The sequence below is a fragment of the Varroa jacobsoni genome, unplaced genomic scaffold (assembly GCF_002532875.2).
Source record: "Varroa jacobsoni isolate VJ856 unplaced genomic scaffold, vjacob_1.0 scaffold_936, whole genome shotgun sequence".
In the NCBI taxonomy this organism is placed as follows: domain Eukaryota; kingdom Metazoa; phylum Arthropoda; class Arachnida; order Mesostigmata; family Varroidae; genus Varroa; species Varroa jacobsoni.
In genome coordinates this window covers 239,208-257,491 of record NW_019213838.1, presented here as the reverse complement: position 1 = coordinate 257,491, position 18,284 = coordinate 239,208, and the positions used below count along the sequence as shown (strand labels likewise).

The 18,284-nt window shown below is 40.2% G+C and overlaps 1 long non-coding RNA gene across 18 annotated transcripts in view; it reads right to left on the bottom strand.

Annotated features, from left to right (window-relative positions):
• Window positions 1-11,372, bottom strand: part of LOC111265140 (uncharacterized) — a 17,194-nt gene extending 5,822 nt beyond the window's left edge. For 2 of the 18 annotated variants that reach the window (XR_015312940.1, XR_015312943.1), the window contains exons 1-5: window positions 6,296-6,872; window positions 5,645-5,794; window positions 5,182-5,488; window positions 4,622-4,696; window positions 3,115-3,292 (exon numbers count right to left, since the gene is read on the bottom strand). This is a non-coding gene — a long non-coding RNA (uncharacterized LOC111265140). The other 16 variants (XR_015312939.1, XR_015312942.1, XR_015312949.1 and 13 more) reach the window with 16 other exon arrangements.
• Window positions 11,373-18,284: the final 6,912 nt, after the last annotated feature.

The window sequence follows — 18,284 nt, the reverse complement described above, 5'->3', positions numbered from 1 at the left end:
AGAGAGAGAGAGAGAGAGAGACGAGGCTAGTATTAATATATGTAATGGAATGATGTACGTAAAAAATTGATAATTTTATCTACCAATCTGGAGGAAAGTGAAAACGAGTACCTTTTCTCAATTTTATGTGGGTACGTAGCAGTCAAGATTTTCAAATGGACACCTGTTAGAAAACTAGATATCAACGCGCTATGCTGGATATGTGAACGTTCTCTACTTCGATGCGAGCTTGCGTAACGGGTAGTTTCAGATGTACTACATATGTATATATGTGACAATAGTGAAATCATGTCAAATTTGAGGTGGACAGGGACGAGGTTTGTTTGCTCCATTGTGCCAAAGTCAGTCTGATTTTATGACCAATTTCAATGCCTGATCCCTTGCGGTCGTTGAGTTCTGCTTCGGAATTACTATCACAACGTAACAGTTTTTTGCTGTTGAGCTAGAATCTTAGCAGAGCGACTAATTTTCCTTTTGACTGCCATTATCCTTTACGAAAGTGAGTTTAAGTGCTTAAATTTCAGATATTCCTTCTAAAGTATAGGTCTAACTAACGCAGAACTAAATAGAATTCATTTAAATCGGCTATTTATAATCAGCTCTGAATTCACCTATAGCAACAAAATTTGGACACTAGCATGGGCCTGGGTCAGCTGGAGAGGATAAACAGTGAAAATTAAAAAAGAAAAGAATGGAAAAGTGGGAGCGTGGTTAACTTAAAAACGAAGAGAGCGGATCGAGTCGGTAACTCGAAGACCCAGTTAAATCCGATGCATGCCATTCAGAGGAACAGGTAGAGAGTCTAGTTAAATGGATTTACCAGTCTGTCGAGGGTCCAGCTTACACAACGGGGATAGTATCGAAAAAAACCACGACGAGTTCATACGACAATCGATTACCTAACCATACAAGCAGCCTACAGCAGCGTTACCTGCAAGCACTAAACAAACAGCTCGGGGCAAAGGGCAAGCAAACTAATAGCCTCATCTACGTGCTGGATACAGGTACCACCAAGGATCGAGAAGCAGCTGGTTATCATCAGTAGATTTCTTTGACGCAGGAGTAGCACGATGTATTGCATCTACATATTTTAGTTATGAATTTCCGTCACCGAACATGCATAAGTCGTGCATAATGGATCTCAGTCGGCCGCAGCGTGTCATCTCACCAGCGTTCTGTTGCCGAGAGGAACCATGTATTACGGTGCAAACTGGCCTCTTGGCTAAAGTACCCTCTCTATGGCGCTCGTACAGGACGCCGTACGAAACAAGCCAGAAAAATGTTGCAAAACAAAGTGGAAATGCTCGACATCACTTCACGCTGTACTGCGTTCATGTGACGTTGTTTGCCATGCGTCTCTTCGGATGGATAAGCCGACACTTCTAGCTCCCTAATACCTCCCTTAAGTGAAACTCTTGATGGCTTTCAGTTTGATGAAGAAGGCAAAGCTAAACCCGGAGTTCAAATTGGCCCGAGCTCATATAAAGAGTGTCTAGAGACGGTCACTTGTTTGCACGACATACTCCTATCTATATGTATATGTGTGTATGTGTGTCTCATGCTCATGTATGGGAACACGGAGCGCCTCTAAAGAGATAGTGTCAATTGCTACTTGGAGCAATTACACGATTTGTGTTAACGAGAGCTGGCAACAAACGATATGTGTAGAGGTGGAGTTGTCTGAGCAGCATAATACTAATGGTCATGTTTCGGCAGGTATGGACCTGGCTGAAATCTCGTCGGATGTACGTGGCGGACACGCCTTCTACACTGGATAACACAGAAAGGCACCAAACAGTACAAAACAACTCGGAGTTAGGACGGAAGAAGCTGTGTTTGAAACAAAATAGAAGCGATACAAAGAGCTGGAAAAGGAACGCCAAACATAGATGAACTAAAAGTTTGGAAAAAAGAAGTTAACACACCTGATTACAGATTAATATTACGCACGCGTATAGAGGTTGATATACGTATTAAGGGAGAGCGCAACGGGCGTTAGAAAAGCTAAGCAAAAAGATGAGCTAGAAAGCGAACACAGCCAATCTCCCTTCTCGGCCAAAGTCCGGAAGACTATCCGTGACACATGGCTAGCGTGGGTTGAATGGCCTTGTCCAATCAGTATCATGCAATGAGTTCTGCAAACGGCCCGGGGCCTAGCAACCTATGACGCAAAACAATTCCGACAGGCGTCTGTATAAATATTTAACTTATATATATTGACTAAATTTATCAGTCTATTATATAGTTGTCCACAATACATTCGAATGCTACTCTTGATGTCCAAAATGGTTTGTTATGCACGGTGACCTGCATTGTCATAAGCATTGTCAACGATTAGATGGTTATAACCTCACTGAAATTACCTTGATGCCAGCCACACTGGCAGGCATCAAACTACAACTATTCAGTAACTGTTCTTTCAACGAATCCGCGTTGAGGGGTGATAGATTTAATGAAACAAATTTCATACACGCGGTTAGAGGCAAGCCAATACTTAGCATGAAAAGTTGAAATATTCGTTTAACATAAAGCTATAAATCACTGACAATGCTGTTCTATAACGCAGCGATATTGACACTTGAAGCTTACATCAGCTGGTAAGGCTATTTACATAGCAACCTATACATCTAGCGAGTAGTAACGACGATGCTAAACCTCTGTCGAGCGGTTGCAAACATCACATTCGTAGCTACTATCATACCAAGTAACAACGTCACTTAGTATCGGATGTTTAGATACAAGCCATGAAAAGCCTTCCGGTAGCATTTAAACATTTTTTGCACTCTTCAATGGATGGATGACGACCCCTCGCTGACATCATATCTACAAATCACCAGAGCATCTATCAATAGGACTCAGCTCATGAACGCGTACTCGAGACCTAGTCATGACATGCCATCACTAAGAAACGTCACCCGGTACTGGACTGAAATGAAAAGTATACACCTTAGCTAAATAATGTGAACTAAATGTTTATATAAATCACGAATTAATAATTAAAGCGGTGCTACTAACCTTCAACATTCCAGCCTAGGTCAATCCAATGATCCTTTTAAGTTCTTTTTTCCTTTCAACATTTATAATTCTAACTAAATCCTGCATAGTTTTACGTGCCTGAAGCTGTCGGAACTGAGCTGCGTACGAGCCGGCCAAACACCCTGCCCCTCTCCAAAACGAACCCCCTTCAAGAGTAATCACACGTTTCGCTGGATGAGGAAATCGTTATTAAGTTTTTAACCAGTCGACCAAGTACTCATCATCTGACGCCCCTGCACCCATCTGCAAACGACATCTTTAAAACACCAAATCAATATTTCTGCCTATTGACGAAAAACACATTATACGTATTGAGCGTTCTCCAGCATCTATCGCCTATTGCAGTGGTTGAAGTGACTACATAAGTAGCACAGGTGTATTTGAAGGAAAGGTAACAAACAAATACAGTAGTAACCAAAAACATCGAATAGCACACAGACACACTATACTGCAATAGTCGAATCGTAGACATGTACGTAATCCAGCATTACTTCAATAAAAACAATCATATGGTCTGGTTACGTTTCTCAGCATAGAGATGCAAATACTTGTGTCGAGCTGTTTCTAACAATTGAATGCATACAATTGTCCTATTTGTCGCTCCGGTGACCGAAGGTTCCTCAAAGGACACGTACGATTATATATATCTTCATTGCAATGAGTCATCGTTCACTCTGTACGCCTCACTCAGCCGGTTGTTTTACGTATTTTTTTTTCTAAACCCGCATCAGTATAGTTGTAGCGCTATGTATTACATTGGACAATTTTTTTTTATCTTTCATGTGAGTTAGGACGAAGACATTACAACGGTTTGTCCTGGTGTGCAAACAGCGATAATTCTACAAGTAGCACCTGTGCATAGTAATATTGAACAACAGAGCTAACATATGCCAATAAGTATGTACACGATAATTAAGCAATGGCAACATTGCCTAAGCTGAAATTTTTCCATATGATTGGTCCTCGAAAAATTACAAAAAAACTTATAGGATAATTACAGTTAATTAGTTTTATAATATTATATATATATAATACGGAAAAGGCCCTAGCTAGCTGTAAACTCTAATTTTAATGACGTAACCGATGATGCTTTAATACAGTCAATGTATTAACCATAATTAGCTGAAGCCCAGCAAAGCTATCGATCTGATAGAAAAACCAAATTATGCAAAATGCATATAATATCGATCATCATCATCATCATCACCGATGTTTTTCGTAACGCAAGTTTTCCTTTAAATTTGGGGGGGGGGGCACCATCTGCAAGCCCCGGGGTGTTGTTATATTGTCGTCAAACGTTACTTTCGCAAACGCACATATTCACGTTCGTATAAACAGTCTATCTTGAGTAACTCGTAGATCTAAATAACGCCTCCTACATTTAGCTTTCTAATTCGTACTGTACATAAGGATTCATATTTTCCCCGGAACGATAAACCTATTGTCTTATCGTTCATCGCCCGCCTAATGTTTCTAACGAATTAAAGCTATGTTCTAAGATTTGAGAGAAACCTATATATCTAATGATTGGCTGATGATCTAGCTTTTCTAAACCTCTTTTCTGAAGTGTCATTAGAAAGCGTACCGTTTTGATATTAAAATCGATTTTTTTTAACTTCCGTAAAAATTCGTGCCTCTTCATCAATTGACATGCATAGTGCTGAAACAAAAAAAAAAGGTACATATATGAGAGCTTGAAGATATCAGGAACAACAGCCATCGAAATATGCCGATAACAGCACGTATAATAGCAACAAAGCGGATAGAAAACAGAAATGTGTGATAAAGCAACGATAGCAATAGCACTTGGGGCATCTGCGGACGAAAAATCCCAACAAAGTGTGCAAAACGTTACGATCAAAACGGTCGAGCCACAAAGAACAAACCGGCAGCATCGATAACACAACAAACACATAGAGCTTACGGACGATAACATCGATCCTGAGCTAATCAACAGCACTCCTTTGCTCGGTGATAAAATTATACTATTACCACGTCTATATTTTTTCTGGCTTAATCGAAGTAACCAAGATGTCTCAGCACAATGGACAGTACACCATTAGTAACAGTCGATACCAATCAAGCACAACAGGCCTTTAGAGTGATCGTAATGCCCACGGCAACAACAGTGGACAGCAAACCAACCACCGTATCGTTGGCTAAGAAAACGGTTGAACAGCCATATCCTCATGACAAGGTGAGCTTTCCTCCATGCGTAATCCTTACTCATCGATAACAACACCATTGAGGTGACTTGATAAAAAGTGCACTTGGTACTTAACAGCACCATGCAACTAGCAGTCTCGATCACCGTATAAAGGCCGCTAGCTACCAACGGGTGCGCACCTTGGGCTCCACTACCCCTGCAATAATTGGTGAGCTAGCGTCGCTCGACGAGTCAACCGGATACGGTAGTAATTTTACGACTATTACACATGTAATAGTAATTATCCTGTAAAGAAAACACAGATCGATCACTCGAAGAACATGGATGTCTACCGCGATTTTATTTGCACGCAATATACGTACCTAACATCAGCAACTAGTCGCAAGAATTGCATGAACGTGCATGATTTTATCGTAACATTGCATGATGGAACATAATTACACATAAGCCCGTAAATGCCGACTAGCAGTAAGTGAATTTCGGAACGGAGAACAACGATCCGCACTGTCTTCTCTGAACCGACGTCTGAATACGACCCGGGTAGAAGTACACGACCGTCGACGATGGTCCGAGACGGAAATATAATCGAGACTGCAAATGACAACGGAGATCTTCGCAAAAAGTTTTACAGATATTCATACTCCATATGCAGCAGACTTCGACACTCGTCAATCAGATGAAAATTAACGATACGATAAATTTGTTCTAACTAGCTGGTAGAAGTTTTTGACGCTTGAACCTTTCTTGGCCTCTTCATTTTCTACTTTCCATTTTCTCTCAGCTGTATGGCTAAGTAAAGTGCCAGTGATTGAATCTGTATTTAGTAGATGATGCAACAAACGGCGAGCACGTATCGACACGCAAACACAGTACACAACGACCGTAGAATACCGACAACAACAACGGCGGCAGCGACACCGTTGACGACATCAGTCACATCATTAATTAAGTCAGTCAATCAGGAATCACTGACTAATCGGTACGGCCGCGATGACAGCGATAGACAGTATATGTCTAATGAATAAGACCTACGGACACTAATACGATAACAAGATTGTAATGGATAGATCGATAATGAATGATTTCACTAACCCTTCATATGGAAGTTGCAGCATCCCGCATTTACTCAAATTACACTTTCAATTATCGTGGAAGTGTAGAAGCATCGTAACGACAACAACGTGAAGTGGTCCACTTCCACGCTGAGGATCCGTGATTGCCTGTTAGAAGAGATGCGCAGCTCAAAAACCGTCAAGCAGATGTTATCTTGGACCCACGTGGACCACTAAATTTCGGGTTACGTGTATCATCCTTGAGCGTTTTGGACTCTGTTACCAGCACTATCTGTCATAAACGATAAATAAAAATCCACAGCGCTCGCTACGAAAAGCGAAGGAAAAAGAACTAATGACAGACCCCGAAAGAACAGCGAGTGACGCTAAATGGGAAAGGAACAAGCAAGACTATATACACATCATATATCTTATAGAATTTCATCTACAAACTGTGACGGTATAAAAACATAATATATTCTTCATTGTTGTATTGTTCGTTGTCGTAGGAACTGAACACAGTTTAAAGGCGCTGTTGTTTGCCTTGCAGGACATACAGTAGGAAGCAGTCCTAATTTGCCGTTATTCGGTTTTCGGATACTGAGAAGAAGTGAGTGCCGCTTCTTTACCTCGCTGAATCCGAACTGTTTTCTCGTATTTAACGAGTTCGTCTCCTTAGGGAAGCGCGCATCGAAGCGCGACTGTGACCTGTCTATCACAGAACGCGTGACACTCCATTATGAAACACAAAACCATTAGAAAAGAGCTAATGAATTATTGGACTCATACAGATTCAATAGATCCACGGGGTACGCTCAACAGTACAGAACGTCTACGACAAGCCTTGTCGACAAGCTTGTCGTAGACGTTCTGCACAGTTCGACACAGATGTAGATTCTATTCCAGTTACTCTTGTTAAGGTGCCCTTCTGCAATTACTTCTGGCCGAGCTCAGCCCTTAGCAGATTCATTCGTAACCCGCCAACATACATTTATACATATATGAAAAAGCATACATTTATGACAATACATTTTGGAGAGAATTACGTGAGCATCGTCTAGTAGCGTTCTCTCCCCGACTCTGTCTTCCCTTCTCTAAGCTCTTAAGCTAAATGGCCGCGTAGGAAATTCGGCAAAGGAAATGGGGTACTATGTGAACCAGACCTTACCACCAATCATACAACAACATCGTGATTAAAGCCGATCAGATAAAGGAAGCAGATTTAGCACAAAATTGCCTACTAAAGAATTCAAATTTTATAGAAAATTGTATTAATTATGAAGTATGTCAAGAACGGATTATGAACGTGTTTGGATTATTTTGAGATGACACGGAAAGGCTAAGCTGCAAAATCTGGATAATATAAAGGACAGTCACAAAGCGTACGAGGAGTGTCCGTAGATTGTGATAAGCCGACAGATGCATGCAGACGCTGGGTTGTGGACGTTTTGTGGGCCGTTACATTCATAAAACGCGCTGAAGCCGTATTATGTTCACCGTTTCAATAGGTGCATTAGGTACTGTATGTAATTAATGTAAATAGCTACGAAGCATGTCTAACGTGTACTAGACAATGGATGTGATCCTCGTCTCGTATATTAGTAGCTAACGTCACTAATCCAGTTTGCGATTGTTACGCTGAGTAGTGGAAGTGAAGCTTGAGAACTATTCGACAGTTTATCAACAAAGGCAAGCGATAAAAACCTATGAATCTCTGTCGTGTCTATAAAGACCCATTGAAGTCAGTATTGCTAAATAGTAAAATTAATGCAACGAACTGGCTTTCATTATTGCTCCGGTCAGATTTTTCTTAGGATATTTTATAATCGATTTAAATAGGATCTGAATACCGCGTCGAGTCTTAACATTTACGGCAATTTATAGTTCTCCTATTAAGGCTAACATCCCACACAAGGGATAGGCCAGACCTGGTGTTCGAGTACCGAAGATACCCATCGAGAGTTGGACACATATTTTTGACGGCGTGCTGCACGATCACACCAACATGAATGAGCCCCTAGTCTTCTCGTAGCAACTCTTCACCTTAGAATTAGCTCAGAAATCGATATTAACTCTAAGGTTTAGATGAATCAATCGCTTACAGGGTGGTTACCGAAGCAAAACTTGTCACGAGAACTGGAACTTAATTTCTAAGATCGAAGTTAATGCCCGTTGACGAAAGCGCCGCTCAGAAAGAAAATGCGATACAGATGGTCGTCGAGCCGAAGCTTACCCTAATCGTCACTAAACGTAACTTGAATTACAGGCTTGTCGTCTAAGATGATCATTGTTATGCCTAGCGTTATCAAGCATCAGCATCTATACAGTTTCAATTGTGAAGATGGTATCAGTAAACGAAATAGCGATTAATGATAATCATTTATTTGATAATCACTCACCCTATCTGATCTCGTGACGTCCTCTAATTTATCAGAAATAGACTATTGTAGAGTGCACGGTAGCCACGCTGATATTCTGTTCTATATAATTACGAATATGATATAACTGTATATATAAATTATGCTACCCATCGACAGCAAGACGGCTGGTTTAGGGGCGCGCGCGTAAAGGAATCCGATTTAAGTTGTCCGTAAGTTGGCGATCGCACTTCGTTGTATCACGGTTATATGACTTACTATGTGCCGTTCAGTGGCCGAACCGCTTTTAAGTGGAAGGAAAAGTAAATGATGATCTTCTTTATCTACTCAAAAGAGTTCTCGCTAAGTGACGTTTATCATTGCATAGTCTAGCCTATGTATGTCAGTTCGGCTGGCGTCTTTCTTTGAGCTATACCTGAATTACAATGGACTAGATAATACTACGTTGGTCTCCGCCTGCTGGGTTCAAATCGACGTTCAGACAACCACATATGAGGACGTGGCGATTGATGGCCGGCTTACCCTAACAGCAGCTCGTAAACATGTCGGTCTTGGCAGGTCTGTTGGCTTTGTTGCCAAATTGCTGTTGGGATGGGCTGGCCACTAGCCAAAGTTCAATAGACGTGCGTGAATCCAATCGGCCTCCGTCAGATGTCGAACAGGCCCGCATGGACCTCACTGTTGTGGACGGAAAGAAATCAACAGTGACAATAAATATAATATTAATCGAACACCACAGACCGGAAATCCGCTACGCTTACGCCATGTTCAGCTGGTCCTATGCTCAGCAAATAGGTATGTTCCGCTTGGTAAATACAGAAATAATGGAGCTATGGGAGGAAGAACGTGATTGGAAAGATGACTATTAAGTTATTGTAAATCTGTGCACAACCAAAGTAAGGTACAGCCAATAGGCTCATGCGTTTACTCTACACGTGCAACGTTGTCAAAACAAAAACAAGTACTATGATAAACAATATGACGATCTTTTAAAGTGTTAATGGTAAATGTCAGAGCGAAAAGAACTGGCACACAGCCAAGCTTTACGACATTACGAGCATCAGCAGCAATAGTAGAATTATCTACCATATACCCCCATAAGTTTAACTTATTGGTTGCGCTAAATGTGAGTTGGAGTTATAATACGGTATGCTACTAGCGTGTATAAGATTCTAACAAAATGTATGATGTTGATGTTATTTATCAAATTCAAACGTGAGTAAAAAAAAAACACGAAAAATTATCGAAAAAAAAACGCAGTGAAATTTATCGCAGTGAAGTTGATCGATAATAGCTTACAATGTAATAGTAAGGGCTTCTATACATATATATTCCAATTTTTGACTATGTATCGACTTTCAACTGAAATATAACTATAACATGTGCAGATGAAAACGACAAACAAATATGGCGTTGACAGAATATGGAAAAAAAAAAAAGAACAAACAATGAAACTGAATGGAGAGCATGGATATAGGCTAAGACATACGTAGATACACTTACATACATCTATAAATACATACATATATAGTCTTTTTAACGCAAATTTTGAAATTTATATATATATATATGTTAAACCGAAAAAGCGTTGCGATACAATTGACCATACTGATAATAATGATAATAAAAATAAAAAGTATTATATTAGAGATTAGCAGAAAGGATACAGTAGCTAATGTTGATAGGCAGAAACGGGAAACGAGGTTAACTGAGGGTCCGATGGTCGTCTACACTATGATACTACCCTCTATTATAGAAAAGATGCGTAATTATAAACACTAAAAGTATAGACGATTGATTAGAAGTCTATATATATATATATATAGATATAGATAGTATGCGTTACTATCATAGGTTTCAGTACCTTAATCTTATAATAAGGACAATAACGATTATTATATACTATAAATAATCAACACAATTCTAAATGATGTAAGCAGAAAGAGGCGAAAAATTATAGACCTCTTTGGCAGCTGGTCGTCAATAGTTGGCTAATTCTGATCGAACTCAATGACTGAACACGATACGTACTCCTGTGCGAGGTATCCTTCACTAATGAATTTTTTTTAAGGAAGGAAGTGGCGTTTATCAGTGTTTAATAAAAAATTAGATGCGTTCAACACAAGATTTTTGTGCACTGAGGTTTTTTAATGGCGGATATCTAGATGACGGAGCTCTTCAAGGAAATCTACCTAGGAGATATCGTCCCAGTGGTTCCAGAAACAGACACATCTAAGCAGTTTACTCATCTTAATACTTCAGCATTACATTCAGCTCGTAAGGGCCAGCAATACGGGATTATTCAACGTATTTACCGTTCCGATAGCCCTGTTGATTAGGTCGAATCCTTTCGACATAAGTGTGGTAGGCACAATTGATCCTTCTATTAGGATTATTTTCGTGCTCCATCGGATGCCCAAGTAGATAACACTGAATTAACTGGTCAATCGTTGCGCGGTATCGATTAACTAGCAGCGCCCGAAAAACATCGATAAGGAAACTACGCAGGTAGGTATATAACAAACTATAAACTCGGTGCTCGACCTCGTGCCTATGGTAATAAAAGTAATATTTGTTTCATGATTGACAATCACGTGTAAAAAAATTTCTCACGTTCTTACTAAGGCAGATGGCATTCTATTAATGCTGTTATATAACGTGATCATAATCAACTCTCATATTCATTAGTAACGCTAATACGATAATATATATAGTGTAAAGCAAAACACTACTGCATGACATCTGCCCATGATCTCTAGACAGCGTCCTTCACGGAACGCTTTTAGCCTAAATCGATACCAAGATTATTAGCCCAACGAAGCGGCAGGCCTGCTAAAAATGATGGTCCCTTCTCATTTACATCTACTCTTATTCTCGCCCTTGGGCTACCCAATTTCGCTGTTGAATTCTGAATACGTCATTCTTTCTGTTAGTAAGTGATTATAGGTCAAGCCGTTCTTTTTGGGCAGCGGATGCGACCTAACTGAAGGAAAGTCAGTTAATTGCATACTTATTACTTTTGCAGAACTCTTTAACCCACTCTTTTGTCGATTTGGGAATGTGGCCAGGACCAGAGAGTGTGACCAATGGGTCGTCGGTTAATAAGAACAGTTCCTTATTGTGCCCTTAGCCGTACATGCAAAAGTCAGAATGTTCATCATGTCTTTAACTTTGAAAGAATTTGAAAAGACCAAAAGGTCTATTACTGGCAACACATATTCTTCGGTAGCTAATATGTAATATAGACACTCGATTGCTGATGTTTCGTGTTGAATGAAAGTTTTTGATGAGGTTGAAATCTCTGCTCATCGTAGATCACTACGGGGTAGTCGCCACAGTTACCTCGGCTTTTCCAGTTTCGGAAAAGTTAGTGGAAGTTTTTAGGTAATCACCGCTCAGCTAGGTTCTGCTCTATTATCATGCCTGATCATGATAAGTTCAGAAGCAACTGATTACGGAACAGCAAGATGAAGAACAGAAAGAAGTTCGGCTCTAGAAAGATAATCATAGTAAATTATGCAGAAATCGTTCGCTGAGGTTCCATCAGAAAACAAGGCGTTGAATCTCTTGTTGCTTGTTGGGCTGATGCCTTCATTTCGAACCTGCTGAAATTGTTCGTAACTTTAATTTGTCATTTTGTTCGTTCGTAAAGAGCATCTTGTGCAGATATTGTATACATTAATGAATCAAAGAATAAAGTTCATCGACAGGTAAATTTTATCTAGTACGCTACAGTTTTATTAACCTGTCCCTTTGTCATAACGCCTAGATAGAGCCTAGAAAATTTTGGCCTGTTTAAACAACGTACGGTACAGGTTTTTCATGTCATGCTTAAAAAATACAGTTACAGCGTTTAGGACAGTACTTGAACATCAAGCTAATAAATGACGTCTGTTTATCCAAGTCTAAAATATAATACCATACGCGCTATTTATACATGTACCTATCTGTACATTATACTTACCTGTTAGGTAGCAATGGCGGTAGCCCTACAGGCTGTAAAAGGGGCGCTGGGAGCTGTTCAACGCTTGCCGACCATCGTGTGGCTAAGCCATAACTTCAACAAGTACCGCGAAATTCAAATATTTACAATCAGCTATCGTGCCCATTTAGAAATAAAACAGTATACAAATTTCTGTTCGGTAGAAGACAATTTTTCTATTCGGAAGTTAGTAATTATCGATTCAAATAGCCGCGGTAATTTTTATCCATTGCCTATTCGTCGTATTATATTTAGGTAGTCGTTGTGCAGGCTAGATGGCGCTGAGGCTATACGTGAAAATCACATACGATTATTAAAAACGACGCATGCGATTCACTTACGCAAGCAATTTCTTTGGATTAATCAAATGCTCGATATGAGTATCAATCACATATCAGATTCGGCTCGAACTAAAGTAATATCTTATAAGTAGTAGGATAATTGGTCGGCTCGTTATGTTTTTACAATTATCCTACAATATCTTTTGTCAACGTTGGCAAAAATATTGCTACAGATCATTATCAATACCGGGGATTGTGACGACAGGAAGAGATCGTAAGCTGCACAGTTTCATAGATCTGTTAGAGAGACCACAGATAGACCCTGGCAAAAGCCAGCTCAGCTTGGCCCCTTGTAGTGAGACAAATCTTTCTTCCATCGAGACAAAACCTTCTTACATCGAAAAAAAAATAAGTAAAAAATAAAAAAAAAAAAAAAAAGGCTCTTTCTCAGTAGATCACGTAAAGAGGAGGAATGAGATTGACAAATAGTATCTATAGTTGCTAGCTAGAACGCTGAGTTATTTAATTTTAAATCTACGATAGATGGCAGAATCGTAGATAAACTCACCATTCCGCTACGTCGCCACCAACAGGCAAACAATAATTGCCTGAGGCCTGAACAGATCATACCATAGATCCAATACGTAGTTTGAATGTTTTTGTTTATGTACATGTATTTTATTCGCAAAATGCTTATTGTTATTATCATTGTCTTCTGCACAATGGAACCTTGAAAGTAGCAGCCTCAGTCGTCACTAACTCACCGCGACCTCGCAAATGAAAACCATCTTGAACAGGCTGATGAGCGCTATATGCTTTCGCCCAGTTTTTTTCCTACTAGCACTTTTTTTTTTTATTTAGCGACAGCATTCAATAAGTGAATATCAAACAAACCTAGCCTCTTCGACAGACTTGGAGTCGGCTTTTGCTCGACGCCTCAATGGCGTTTACAGTTTGAGCTAGCCTCTAACAGGCATACGCAGATCTAGATTTTTGCCGGGTAACGCCAAGTGGAATTGGATGACGCACACGATACGTATGCTAGATAGGGACGTAGTTTGTTGAGTTAACTTCAGCCTGCTGTAAGTAGAAATGTCGAACACTTGATACCCAGTTGCTATGTGGTACCGCTCGACAAACAATGACCTTCTACCATACATAAACGACACATCGGCAGGGCACCTGTAAAGGACATGCGTGAATGAGCGCTGGTGCGTATGTTGAATACACATACGCATATAAGAACTAGTGAGCCTCGTTACTGCATTTCAGAGGACTGCTCGGCTCTGTCAGAACATGACGGCTGATGCGTCAAGCGTCAAAATCAGTCTTCTTTAGGCCCTCAATATCGAATACATAATAAAAGTTAGTTATTAAATAAATAAACAAACACTCTAGTAAAGAAGCTCTTCCAGCTAACGCATTCTTGTAAGAGAAATATTGGTCGGACAAAGCACATGATTGTTCGAAGGAAAATAGACACGAAGTGCCATCTAGCCTATGTATAGCTGCTTTTTCTAGAAGTACGATCTATATCGTCTTTTGTGGTGCATTGAATTATTAGTATCGAGCTTCTTTCCATATCCTTCGACCGACCCACATTGATCTTACTTTGTGATATAGCAGAACCGTCCCTTCAAGCTCCAAATGGGCCCGTTCATTGCAGCTTTGAGATTTCTCCATGTTATTGTCTGCACACATTTTTGAGCAGTTCTTTTAAACTTTTCCCTCTAAAATACCTAAAAAAAACGAATATTCACTAATAGACACAAATAAGGTGCATACTGTAAGATGATAAATTGACGCTTCTCTTGCACAGTATCTATAAGAGCCACAAATTTTCAAAACGCAACGATTATCCTATCTTTTGTTGGGATGCAAAGTTTTCTTTCTAGACTAAAATCAATGAAATACCAGCATCAGCTGACATTCTCTTATGTTCAGCCACTCTTTGACAAAAGTTTAGCTTGCCCTTATTGCGCGAGTTCCGTTAACACCTCCGCCTCTAATGCACAGCGTTCCTGTCGACCTAACATTGGACTTCTACAGTAAAATCTGGCATTCATCGGCTCATTTAGATGAGCATCGATGGACTCGGTTGGTGAACTGATCATGTATACCATGACATTTGAATTCTGACAACTCAACCAGAGCGAATATTTTTATAATCGATATTATTATGCCCTTTACACCTATAATAGTTCAGTGAGTCACTGCAAATGCGTCTGTGGGCCTGCCTGATACGGACACGTACGTCCTACCGCTATCGAAGCTCGTGTGTATCTTACCGTCCAGCTACATAGTAATGGACAATCAAAGATCAGAATTGCCCCGGCGGCGGTTGCTAATTCCCATTGAAGCGTTTTGCCAGTTAACTCTCATCACTAATCAAAGCAAAAAGAACTATTTAGTTCGAATAGCGTATCATACTGCCGCGTGATAGTGTACACACACATAGAGATTCAGATGTACCGTTTGCGCTAAATGTCCGATCGCACCTGTAGTACTTACACTACGAGCAGCATTAAGGAATTTACCAACTCCGACTAAAGATTTTTATCGATTGGCGCCGTGTCCTACTAACAATACGCGTCCAGCTTTAGAAAGGCAAGCACGGACATTCTTGTCGTTCAGGACGAGTTTCTCTCATAGCATAGCTTTCATAGTAATCTGTCACAGTTGAATGAGCTACTGGATATGATTGAAATGAAGTAGTCAATATAGATTTAGTATCGATCATTGATACCTGTCAAAAATTGAAACCAATACACGGTGGAAGTGAAAACGGAAGCATACTTGTTTTTTGCGGCATGCGTACGATCGATACTTGCCACAGATGAAAACGCGTATAATTTTCTCGTTGTTACTGTCGCACCTAGATTAGGCCCATTGCCAAGGCTTTAAGTCATATTATTTCAAGAAATGTGCGCCATACGAGAAGCATTCTCTGTCTTTACATCAGTAGTTTTTGGCATCCACTATACCGGTCACAATAGTTCCATTCACCTGCCACTTTACGAGGTCAAGAAGTAGAGCTCATCAATGAGGCTGCAGAACCCCGCGGTCTAACTTACAGACGTGAACCACTCTGGACCAAAAATAAACTATTCCCGTCCTTGCTATGAGCTCGTTACATCAGGTCGCCATTCACAGAAAACTGCTTCCACTGTTCATTCATTCATTACTAACGATCTTACAAAAACTGACAAAAAGCAGGTTTCCTAGCAACATTTAATGCTAATGCTAGGCAGACGGTTCTACTCTACACCAGTATGAATTTCAACATGGAGTAACACGAGTAGCACATGCAAGGCCTACACACAATCGTCGCGAGTTCGCTGTTTACTGCCAGCCGCTAATCGTCTCCGAGCCTTTTGGCGCCTGGAAGTTCAGTATTTAATTACCTTCACTGTGATCGCGACCCGCACCATTGGCGCTGACTTACATCCTTTTATGCCTATGCCATAACCCTATGCTTCTTTACAATACGGATCAACTTTGCTGGGCCCGACGCTGCAGTTTGTTTTAGCCTTTTTCACTTATATATCCAGTCAAATGTTGATAAGTAGAGCCGCACAATTGAATCTAGGTTGACGGTAGTGCAGTTCCTTAACACTCATTCGAGCAGCTCTTCACTCTGTTGAAGAACCCTTCGCTTTTTTGTTTGGCCTTTCCGAATATGTTCTCCTTTTGCTTTGCATAATAATGCATCCACACGCACATACACAGATTTACAAGCAAATTTCGCTTTCGATACTTTTGTGTGTTAAAAACAAGTCATCGACATGCTTGAGAATCAAAATTAAGCGCAAACTATCCCATCGCCTTTAACGCTGCAGAGGCAAGCAACTCATGAACACCGAACGGACGGTATCGTAACCTAAGTGTCGTCCTGAACGAGGGCTGCTGCAGGACCACTTGTCCCCGCTACTGAATCGTACGTAAACTACAGCACAAGAACGAAAACGTCAGGTTGGCGACAAGAACTACAAATCCGCAACCTGCCCGCAGGGCGCAAATCGGCCTGACTGGTTCGGGGTAGAAAATGCGGGGGTTAAGCCCGTGGGAACTGAGGAAAGATCAAAAGCAAGGTGGCTCTTGTTCGCCAGAAATAAATGCGAAAGGAGGCGGTAAGGCTTATCGTTTAACCTGCCGAACCTGACAGCGTACTCCCGTTTTCAAGCGAAACGTGACCGCCGAAACAGCAAATACCTGGGAGCCGTTTGTAAACCAGCTTGTACGACTTAGCTTCCTTTGACGAGGGTTCCTCTGTGGAGCTTCAAGATATCCCTAGTATCTCATTAAGTATTTTAGATGTTTCATCTAAAATAGAAAAAAAAAATAAAAAGTCTCATGATTTTATTGATCATACTATGTAGCCGTAAAAAGTAACTTTTCAGAGGCCCATTTGAAATGAAAAAAAAACCAAGTTACAAAGATGGAAACAATGATTCAACTAAGCGCATTTCTAAGTTTAGAATGAAAAGTGAGTACTTTGAATATATGCATATATTCAAGGTACTAAATTTTCATATATACATATACGTATATGTAATACATATAATTATATGTGAAAAATATATGAAGCTGTCAGTTTTCGGACCTCTACAGTGAAAAAGATTGGCAACAAAATCAAAAGCTATATGGAATGCCATTCTGTATACTAGACGTATTATTCTTTTCATAAGAGCATTGGAATAGTAATTATCTACGTAGTAAGAGATGGATCAGATATCTTCACTGATCCTAAGCTTCTTCGATAATAATCAGGCTAAAGTTAAGTTCACTTAAAACTTCATCAAAAATGGCAACAGCCAAATGATTCTTAAGTACGTATTATATTCTTTCTGCTTTTCCCGATTCTGGCTTTTAGCTTATGAAATGCGCCCATATCCTATGAGACAGAACAACAAGGAGATCACAATTCTGCGTTGTCTGTTACTTACACTTGTGTTAGGATACGCTCATTATCTTCTAGGAGCGCATCTGTAGGTAACAAAATCACCCAAGCGAGAGGCTCACTGAAATAGAGCCTTTTTGATCCTGTTTCTTCATGTATGCTACTGGCTTGGTTATTACTTGATTTTACATACGATCAAAAAGTATCGAGTTAGCCGCTAGTTTTTTTGTGCCGGGATAAATTCGGAAACTTATATTTCTCCGACGATTTGTTTGAGCAAACAGCTCTTTTCTTTGAAACTCGACCCAGTATATCGTTATTCTATCTTATTTTTCCTTATAAAGTAAGCGACCGTACAGCTTGCTCCTCAGGAACCCATACGACGATAAGATACGAGCGTCCGCGTGTCTTAAAAGCACGTATTTACGTACACATAGCTACTGTTATACATACAAGATTTGCGCAAAAAGCATTTTGTACGCCATACA